Here is a 9,367-nt window from a genome sequence, read left to right as displayed (position 1 = left end):
ATTCTAACAATTTTTTAGTGAATTCCTTAATATTTTCTATAGGTAAGTTTATGTCACCTGAGAATACAGTTTTATGTCTTCCTTTATAATCTATATACCTTTTATTTCTTGCCTAATTGCCCTGGCTAGAAGTTTCAGTAAAATATTGAATAGAATTTTTGACAGTGGACATCTTTGTCTTATTTACTTCTGTTACTATTTGTTAAGGGTGTTTTATCATGAAGGGTATAGGATTTTGTCAAATGCTTTTTCTGAATATATCAACTACTCCTGAGGGTTTGTTTGTTTTTTACTATAAAAAGGATGTATACATTCATTGATTTTCAAGTATTAAACCCACCTTGCAGTTCTGGTATAAATCCCGCTTGGTCATTTTTGTGTTTTTTTTCCCAAGGACAATTTACATTTATTTGTGGATAATGGACTAAATATACTTCCAACATAGCAGAAGTTAAAGAGTCCGTCAGGTGAAGCTATTTCTTGCCTGCAGCTAAAGGTGGTCCACGAAGAGCCACTCCAGCATCATGTCCACGCTGAGGCTCCAGCTCAGGGCAAACAGCTGCTTTAGTGAACCTGGTCCTTCTGGCCTGGACGGGGGCCTCTGAGGAACTATTCGCATTCTTTCACTTGTGCTTTATGTTTTCCCACAACGTCCTAAGATCACATCCTCCCCTCCCTGGGAGGCTTGCTCAAAGAATAGGGCACCCATGCTGATGATGAGGGCAAAAGTGGAGGTCGGGCACAACAGCAGTGAGTACAATCCGTCAACGTCGGAGGTACCATGTTCCCCGCTGCCACACGGAGCCATGGTGCTTGCTGCTGCTTGGTCTTGATGGGCAATTCTACTTATATGTTGCTTGATTCAGTTTGCTAGTATTTTGTTGAAGAATTCTGTGTCAATATTCATAAGAAATAATGGTCTGTAGGCTTTCATTTCTAGTGATGTCTTTGATTTCAGTTATCAGTATGATACTGGCCTTGTAGAATGAGCTGGGAATTGGTACTAATTTTCCTTCCTAGAATTCATGAGTGACGTTATCTGGGCCTGAGTTTTCTTTCTTGGGAGGTTTTTGATTTCTGACTCAATCTCAACTATGTATAGGTCTCTTCAGATATTCAATTTCTTCTTTTTCTTATAACTCATAAAATTAAGTTTTATTTCAAAAGGTAAAACTATACATTCTTTTTTTTAAAAAATGAAAATCCAAGTCTTAGTATTAAGCAATGAGTTATAATATTACAAAGCTCTTTACAGCAGTAATGAAATAGTGGTAACATTGTACTATTGTAAAAATGTCATGGAGGGAAACGGACTTTGGCCCAGTGGTTAGGGCGTCCGTCTACCATATGGGAGGTCCGCGGTTCAAACCCCGGGCCTCCTTGACCCGTGTGGAGCTGGCCACGCGCAGTGCTGATGTGCACAAGGAGTGCCGTGCCACACAAGGGTGTCCCCCGCGTGGGGGAGCCCCCACGCGCAAGGAGTGCGCCTGTGAGGAAAAGCCGCCCAGCGTGAAAAAGAAAGAGCAGCCTGCCCAGGAATGGCGCCGCCCACACTTCCTGTGCCGCTGACGACAACAGAAGCGGACAAAGAAACAAGACGCAGCAAATAGACACCAAGAACAGACAACCAGGGGAGGGGGGGAAATTAAATAAATAAAATAAATCTTTAAAAAAAAAGAAAATGTCATGGAATTCATATCTTGGATCGTCAATGACTCAAGTGTTTTATCCCACATAGTAAGGGTTGGGTCAGTTTTAAAATAAAATTCCTCTAGTATGCCATCCTCAGTTCCTTTCTTATTACCACACATCCTTCAGGTCACACGGCGGGAAAGCTGGCTGTTGTGGTGATTTCGCAGTGGTTATTCTGGTTTCTGACCATCTTTATGTAGCTCTTCATGCCTCAATGTTTGCCCCAGCTGTTCTTGAGGAGCCAGAATTTATTGTTATCTGAGTCTGTTCCTTCAAAGTCATAGCCAACCACAAGAACTCTGTGATCCAGGTCTCTGCTGCTACAGTCTGGTTCATAATAAATGCCTGTGTATAGAACTGGAAGGAGTCATGGCTTGCATCGATAGAACAGTGATGATACCACCATCGCCACTGCTTTCATGAGTGCTTTCTCTTGTGGAGGGATGTTCACAAAGCCAGTGTCGTTGGCCATGGAATACTCAGGCTTGTAGTGACAGTCCATGTCCCTTCCAATGTATGGATAGGATTCCTCTGAATCAAGGCTTTTGCTGTACTGGACATACTGGAAAGCATTGTCCATGAAGCCACCATTGCAGCTATGGTTACCCTCAGCCTGAGAGCAGTCTCCCAGGTCCTGGAACATCTGTCCTTCAAGGGAAACAACTGCGCTAAAAGCCCAACAGGAGCCACACTCACCCTGATCCTTCACAGGAGTCACATGTAACCCTTCTCCCTCCAACACACAGACCTGGGGACTTCAGGGGGAAAGTCAAAGAACATTATCCCCTTCCTGTCGAGCTGGTTTTGAAAGCCATTTGCCTGAATTCTTCCTTGGTCATGTCACCAAAGGCATTCATTCTCTTTGTGAAGCACTGTTGCTTCGGCTAGATTCCAGATTGTGCTGTTCGATCCTTTTCGTATTCTACTCCCACACTGCTCTCCTCCAGCCTTTTCCATTTGTGCCATATAGTCCCTGGTACATTGCCTTTCACTGCATTATGCATCTAAACATGAATCAAATGTTGGCGTAGCTGAGGCTCCCAAGCAAAGGGCAGTCAGAAAGAGCAAAGGATTCATGTTTCAAATCCTGCGGTGGCTGCCACTGACCATGCACGCTCCACATACAATGGGATCAGGGGTCTTCGAGGTCTGTAGTCTCCTCAATTTCTTTTTAAGTTTCAGTAGTTTGTGTTTGTCAATTTTGTTGTTCATTTAAAAGAAGCAACTTTTGGTTTAATTAATTGTCTTTTTTATTTATCTATACTCTATTTCATTAATTTCCATTGTAATCTTTATTGGTGTTTCCTTCTGCTTAATTTGAGTTTGGGGAAGTGGATTTGGCACAACTGATAGAGCATCCACCTACCACATGGGAGGTCCAGGGTTCAAACCCAGGGCCTCCTGACCCATGTGATGAGCTGGCCCACGTGCAGTGCTGATGCATGCAAGGAATGCTGTGCCATGCAGGGGTGTCCCCCACAGAGGGAAACCCCACACGCAAGGAGTGTGCCCCATAAGGAGAGCTGCCCCACGCGAAAAAAGTGCAGCCTGCCCAGGAGTGGTGCTGCACACATGGAGAGGTGATGCAGCAAGATGACACAACAGAGACACCGATTCCTGGTGCTGCTGACAAGAATGCAAGCAGACACAAAGAACACACAACGAATGAACACAGAGAGCAGACAATGGGGAGCAGGGAGAAGGGGAGAGAAATAAATAATCTAAAAAAAAAAACTAATAAGCATACTATTAAAAAAACTTTTTTTGAGTTGCTTTGCTCTTCTTTTTCCAGTGCCTTAAAGTGTAAGGTTAGGTTACACTTACCTTGAGATCTTTCTTCTTTTTAAATATAGACATCTATAAATATCCCTCTAAACATTGCTTTAGCTCAGGGTTCTTAACCTTTTTTTGTTCCACAGACCCCTTTGCCAGTCAGGTTAAACCATGAACCCCTTACTAAGTCCACACTATATCGGGTATTATTTAAAAGATGTATCATATCTACACCAACATGTCCCCACAAGAAGAATGTTTTTTTTTTTAATTTCAATTCAAGAACCCCTACTTTAGCTGTATCCCATAAGTTTTTGGTATGCTGTGTGTTCATTTTCACTCTTCTCAAAGTATTTTACAATTTCCTTGAGATTTCTTTTTTACCCATTGGTTATTTTGGAATGTGATATTTAAAATGTTATTTGTGAATTTCCCCAATTTCCTTCTGTTATGATTTCTAACTTCATTCCTTTGTTGTCAGAGAACATACTTTGCCTTATTTCAATCATTTTCAATATGTTTAGGTTTGTTTTATGGTCTATTCAATGGTCTATCCTGGAGAATGTTCCAGGTACATTTGCGAATGTGTATTCTGCTGTTGTTGGGTGGAGTGTTCTATTGGTGTCTATTAGCACTTGTCAGTTTATAGTGTTATTTAAGTCTGTTATTTTCTTGTTGCACATTTGCCTAGTTTTTCTATCTGTTACTGAAAGTGGAATCTTGAAGTTTTCAACTTTTTGTTAAACTCTTTTTCCCTTCATTTCTGTCACTTTTTGCTTCATATATTTTGATGCTCTGTTGTTAGATGCCTATATGTTTATAATTTTTTATAGCTTCCTAATAGATTGACAATTTTGTCATTTTTTTCTCTGGTAGCATTTTGTTTAAAAGTGTATTTTCTCAGATAGTAATATAACCACTCAGCTTTCTTATGGTTCTGTTTGCATGATATATTTTTTCCATCCTTTAACTTTGAATCTATTAATGTCTCTGAATCTATATGGTATCTCCTGTTGACAACATATATTTGGATCTTTGTTTACTTATCCAGTCTGACAATTTCTATCTTTTAATTGAATTGTTTGATCAATTTATAGTTAATATTATACTGATATAGTTGAATTTATATCTGCTGTTTTACCTTTTGTTCTCCATATATTTCATGTCTTTTTCTTTCTCTGTCCCTCCTTTATAGCTTTCTTTTGCAGTAAATGAGTACTTTTATGTAATACTTTCGTTTCTTTAATTTTTTTATGTTAAATTATATATTAATAACTTACATATTATTTCTTTAATTTTAGGCTTAATGCTCTAGGTTTTACCTCATATATCTTAAGTTATCAGAATGTACTTTGCTTTTATACTCACTTAATTCCAATGAGATGTTAGAATTTTACTCCTATATATCCCTATTATCTTTCCCCTTTTTTTATAGATTTTATACATGTTATATCTATATCTGTTATAAACACGGAAATGTTTTGTTATAATGATTACTTTATATAATTGTAAATCTTTTTAAAAAGCTACTATATATATTTAAGTAAGTATATATTTATACCTTTTGTTATATAAACCTTCCCATTTCTAGTTCTCTTCATTTGTTCCTTGGCTTCAAGTTACAGTCTGGAGTCATTTCCTTAGGACAATGCAGGTTTATACCCATTCTCTTCCTTTGTGCTGATATTGGCAAATATTTTACATTTCTATATATCATAGGCTACCCATACAATTAAACACATTCTTTTACACAATTGTTTTTTAAATAAGTTTTAAAAATGAAGAAAAAGAAACATACATTTATATTGTGATGTATAATTTCATAATTACCTTTGCTGGTACTCTTTGTTTATATGAATTCAAATTACTGTGCGGGCTTACTTGCTTTTAGCCTTTAATAGTTCTTGGAGGGTAGGTCTGTTAGCAATGAATTCTTTTCAATTTCTTTCTTTTTTTTAGGCAAGGGAGTAAAGAGTTTATTAAGAAACAAGAAAAGAGTGCATAGTCCTAGACATGGACAGTGAGCATGCTGCGGGGTGAGTCATGCTTCCATTTTCTTTATCTGTCTTTATAGCACTTTTACTTTTGAAAGACAGTTTTACTGGATATAGGATTATTGGTTGACAGTTTTCTTCTTTGAGCACTTCATATATTATCCCACTGTCTTGCTGACACACTCTCCTTCTAGCCTCTATTGCTTCTGATGAGAAGGTAATTATTCATCTTATTGGTGTCCCCTTGTAAGTGATAATGCATTTTTCTCTTGCTGCTTTCAAGATTTTCCCCTTCTCTTTGCTTTTCCATCATCCACTATGATGGGTCTGTTTGTGGATATTTTTGCTATTATCCTACCTGGGCTTTTTTGTTCTTCTTGAAAGTGGAGATTAAAGTATTTCATCACATTTGGAATTTTCTGCCATTGTTTCTTCAAATATTTTACTTCTCTTTTCTCTCTGCCTTCTCCTAGCACTCCCAATACAAGTATATGGTGCACTTAATGGTGTCCCTTATTTCTGTTAGGCTTAGTTAGTTTTCTTCACTCTTTTATTCCTCTGTTCTTTGGATGATATATTTTTATCTATTCTTAAATTCACTAGTTCTTTGTAGTATTTATTTGCTACTTCAAACCTACTATTTTTATTTATTTATTGTTTAATTTATTCTTCCTCCCCCTGCCGCCCCATTCCCCCTGTTGTCTGCTCTCTGTGTCCATTCACTGTGTGTTCTTCTGTGTCTGTGTGTCTTCTCATTAGGCGGCTCCGGGACCGATCCTGGGAACTTCCAGAGGGTGAGAGAGGCGATTGTTCTCTTGCGCCACCTCAGCTCCTGTAAGAAAAGAAGATTAGTTTAGTTTTCACATAAAGAAAGAAAATATTGATTAATGTAACCTGGCAGCCTACTGCCTCAGTCTCCCACTCCCGGATTAAGCAGGAACAAAGGAAACCAGCTTAAGCCAGTCCTATAGGCAGTAAAAAAGATGCCCAAGAAAGAGCTAAGTCAATACCAAATCAGCACTAAATTCCATTCCTTATTTGACAAAGGGGAGCAGGTAAAAACTAAAATGGTTGGAATGTGATGGGGGAAGCGTTAATCACAAACTTTTGCAAGGGAAAGTTAGATCTTCTCAGATAGGCTGTAACTTCTAAAGTATCCAGTCTATGGAGAAAGAAAGGAAGGGCTTGTATGCTAGGCTTAGGGGTATAAATTGTGTCATTTTTCTTTGTTCAGGGAGCCAGCCACGTTTTCTGGTTGTGCGCCCCTTCTTGTAAGATTGAGAATAAATTCTTTTCTTTTCCACAATTGGGTGAAGCCTTATTTTCTTCCAGAATAAGATTTCTTTCTAACAGCTCCCCTGTTCTGCTATATCTTATTTTCTCTACTCTGTGTCTCTTGTTGTATCATCTTGCTGTACCAGCTCTCCGCGTCAGCCAGCATTCCTGCATGGGGTGGCTTTTCCTGCATGGGCCGGCCCTCCACATGGGCCAGCTTGCCCTCACCAGGAGGCCCTGGACATTGAACCCTGGATTTCCTATATGGTAGATGGGAGCCAAACTGGCAGAGCCACATCCATTTCCCCAAATCTTCTATTGAAAACGCGAATGAATTTTTCATCCCACTTATACTTTCATCTAAAAAAAGGACTTCATTTTTTTAAAAAAATCATTTTTATCTCTTTATTGATATTCCCTATTTGATGAGATATTGTTATCATATCTTTCTGAGGCAGGTTAGCACAGAGAAATGAGGGAAAAATGAGCTACAACATGGCAGACACACAACATGATCGCAAGACCCTGCTGAGACCTTGACCTTGACCTTGAAGTCCCATTTGGGACTCTTTCCAGGACCTCCCATTGGCCCTCGATATTCCAAACAGGCCTCACCATTGGCCCCCATCATTGGTGGAGTAACCAGTAATAGCTGGAGCCCCTCCACTTACCATTAGCAAGGGGAAGTGTAATTAATAGTTTAATAAAGGTAACTGCACGAGCCAAATTGCTTTCTCTGCCTAGAGGAGCCTGCATCAAATCTCAGTGCATTTTTCTGTCCTTCTCTCCCCTTTATCAGCAAGCTCTTTTCTTTTCCCCCATGTCTCAATAAATTTCTTTTTACTATCCTAACTCAACTGGCATGTTCTTAAATTCTTTTATGTTACATAGCCAAGAACCTAAAGGAATCCAACACATTACCAGCTTTATTCCTTTCCTTTTTTTTAAAAGATTTATTTTATTTATTTCTCTTCCCTTCCCCCCTTCTATGTCTGCTCTCTCTGTCCATTCTCTGTGTGTTCTTCTGTGTCTGCTTGCATTCTTGTCATGCGGCACTGGGAACCTGTGTTGCTTTTTTGTTGCATCATCTTGCTGTGTCAGCTCTCTGTGTGTGCAGCACCACTCCTGGGCGGGCTACACTTCTTTTGCGCAGGGCGGCTCTCCTTGCGCGGTGCACTCCTTGTTCGTGGGAATCCCCTACATGGGGGACACCCCTGTGTGGCAGGGCACTCCTTGCATGCGGCAGCAATGCCTGTGCGCCAGCTCACCACATGGGTCAGGAGGCCCTGGGTCTAGAACCTTGGACCCTCCATATGGTAGGCAGATGCTCTATTAGTTGAGCCACAACCACTTCCCTCCTTTCCTTCTTTATGCATGTTTTCCTTTAGTTTCAGCTTCTGTTGTCTCAGTTTTTCTCATGCATGTATCAGACTTTCCTGTTTCTTTGCATGTCTTGTAATATTTATATTGGAAATTGCACATTTAAGGTAATATATTGGAGCAACTCTTGATACTGATAAGCCCACCCTTACGCCCAGCCCTTGAGTGCTTGTTATTGATATTTGCTTATTTGTTTAGTGACAAGCTGATTATTTTAGTGAATTCTACCATTCTATCTGCCCCCATACACTATATGAAGCCTCTGATACTGTTTCTTTGAGAGTACAGACTAGAGCAGAGACTAGTCATCCTGGGATGACAGTGATTTTGGCAGGGTCCTCTTTGTCTCTCTCTCTGACAGTACCCAGCTGTTAAGCTACACTAATTGCTGGCTGATTGCTTTAGTGTTTTCAACCATGTCCTGAGGCATAAAGTGCTCCAGAAAGTGATCCAATTAAATTTGATCTCCTTTACTGTCATAATTTTTGAGGTCAGATTTATTTTAATCCTTAGAGCAAGTGCTCATATGAGTTGTCTTTTTCCCTACCTCTCTCAGCTAAACTACCTAATCTTAGTTTTAATTTATTTCTCTAAGGAATCTACCCGCCTCCTCTTCCATTGTTTTTTTGAGAGTGCCCTTAGGCTTGACTTTCCCACACTTTGGTGCAAATGAAGTCAGCTCCTACTGAAAGAGCTTTGGCCTGCCTTTCTCTCAGGCAAAATCTGAGTCAAGATTCAGGAACTGGAGGCGGGGACAGTGGCCGGCTTCTCTGCTCCAGTGGCTGAGCACTAGATGGAGGGAGGGGAGCATGTTTAGCCTCTGGTTTTCTCGGCTTGCTTCTTCTGGTATGGAACCTCTGTTTTACAAATGAGCTGAGTGTTAGGTAATCAGTGTGTCACGTCATTGTGGGAGCCTCTATCCTATGACTGGGGTCTGGGTTCAAAAAGGGAGTCCCCACTTTTCTGCTGCTCTTGCCTGGAACTCAGCCTCTGCAATAGGTAAGTGGGGACAGGAAGAGCACTGCTGACATCCTGCCTCTCCTGGGAGAAAGCCCTCTGGCTGGACCTGAAGGGGAGAAGGAGCTCTTATTTCCTTGGCTGTACCTCTCTGGAGTGGTGCGTCCATGACTGAGTGGGGAGGCAGGGGGGAAGGGGCCAGGCATGGTTTGGATACCACAGGCTCTTGTTTGGAGTTTTAGTAGGCTTTCTTAAATAAATGTTTTTTTCATTTACTGTATGGCCTTGGGACCATT

General features: G+C 40.4%; 1 pseudogene; it reads right to left on the bottom strand.

The window, feature by feature from the left end:
- Positions 1-1,819: 1,819 nt before the first annotated feature.
- LOC101436065 (procathepsin L pseudogene) lies at positions 1,820-2,769 on the bottom strand (annotated as a pseudogene).
- Between the last annotated feature and the right edge of the window lie 6,598 nt (positions 2,770-9,367).

Source organism: Dasypus novemcinctus, chromosome 4 (assembly GCF_030445035.2).
Source record: "Dasypus novemcinctus isolate mDasNov1 chromosome 4, mDasNov1.1.hap2, whole genome shotgun sequence".
Taxonomy (NCBI): domain Eukaryota; kingdom Metazoa; phylum Chordata; class Mammalia; order Cingulata; family Dasypodidae; genus Dasypus; species Dasypus novemcinctus.
This window is presented reverse-complemented; position numbering and strand designations above follow the sequence as displayed.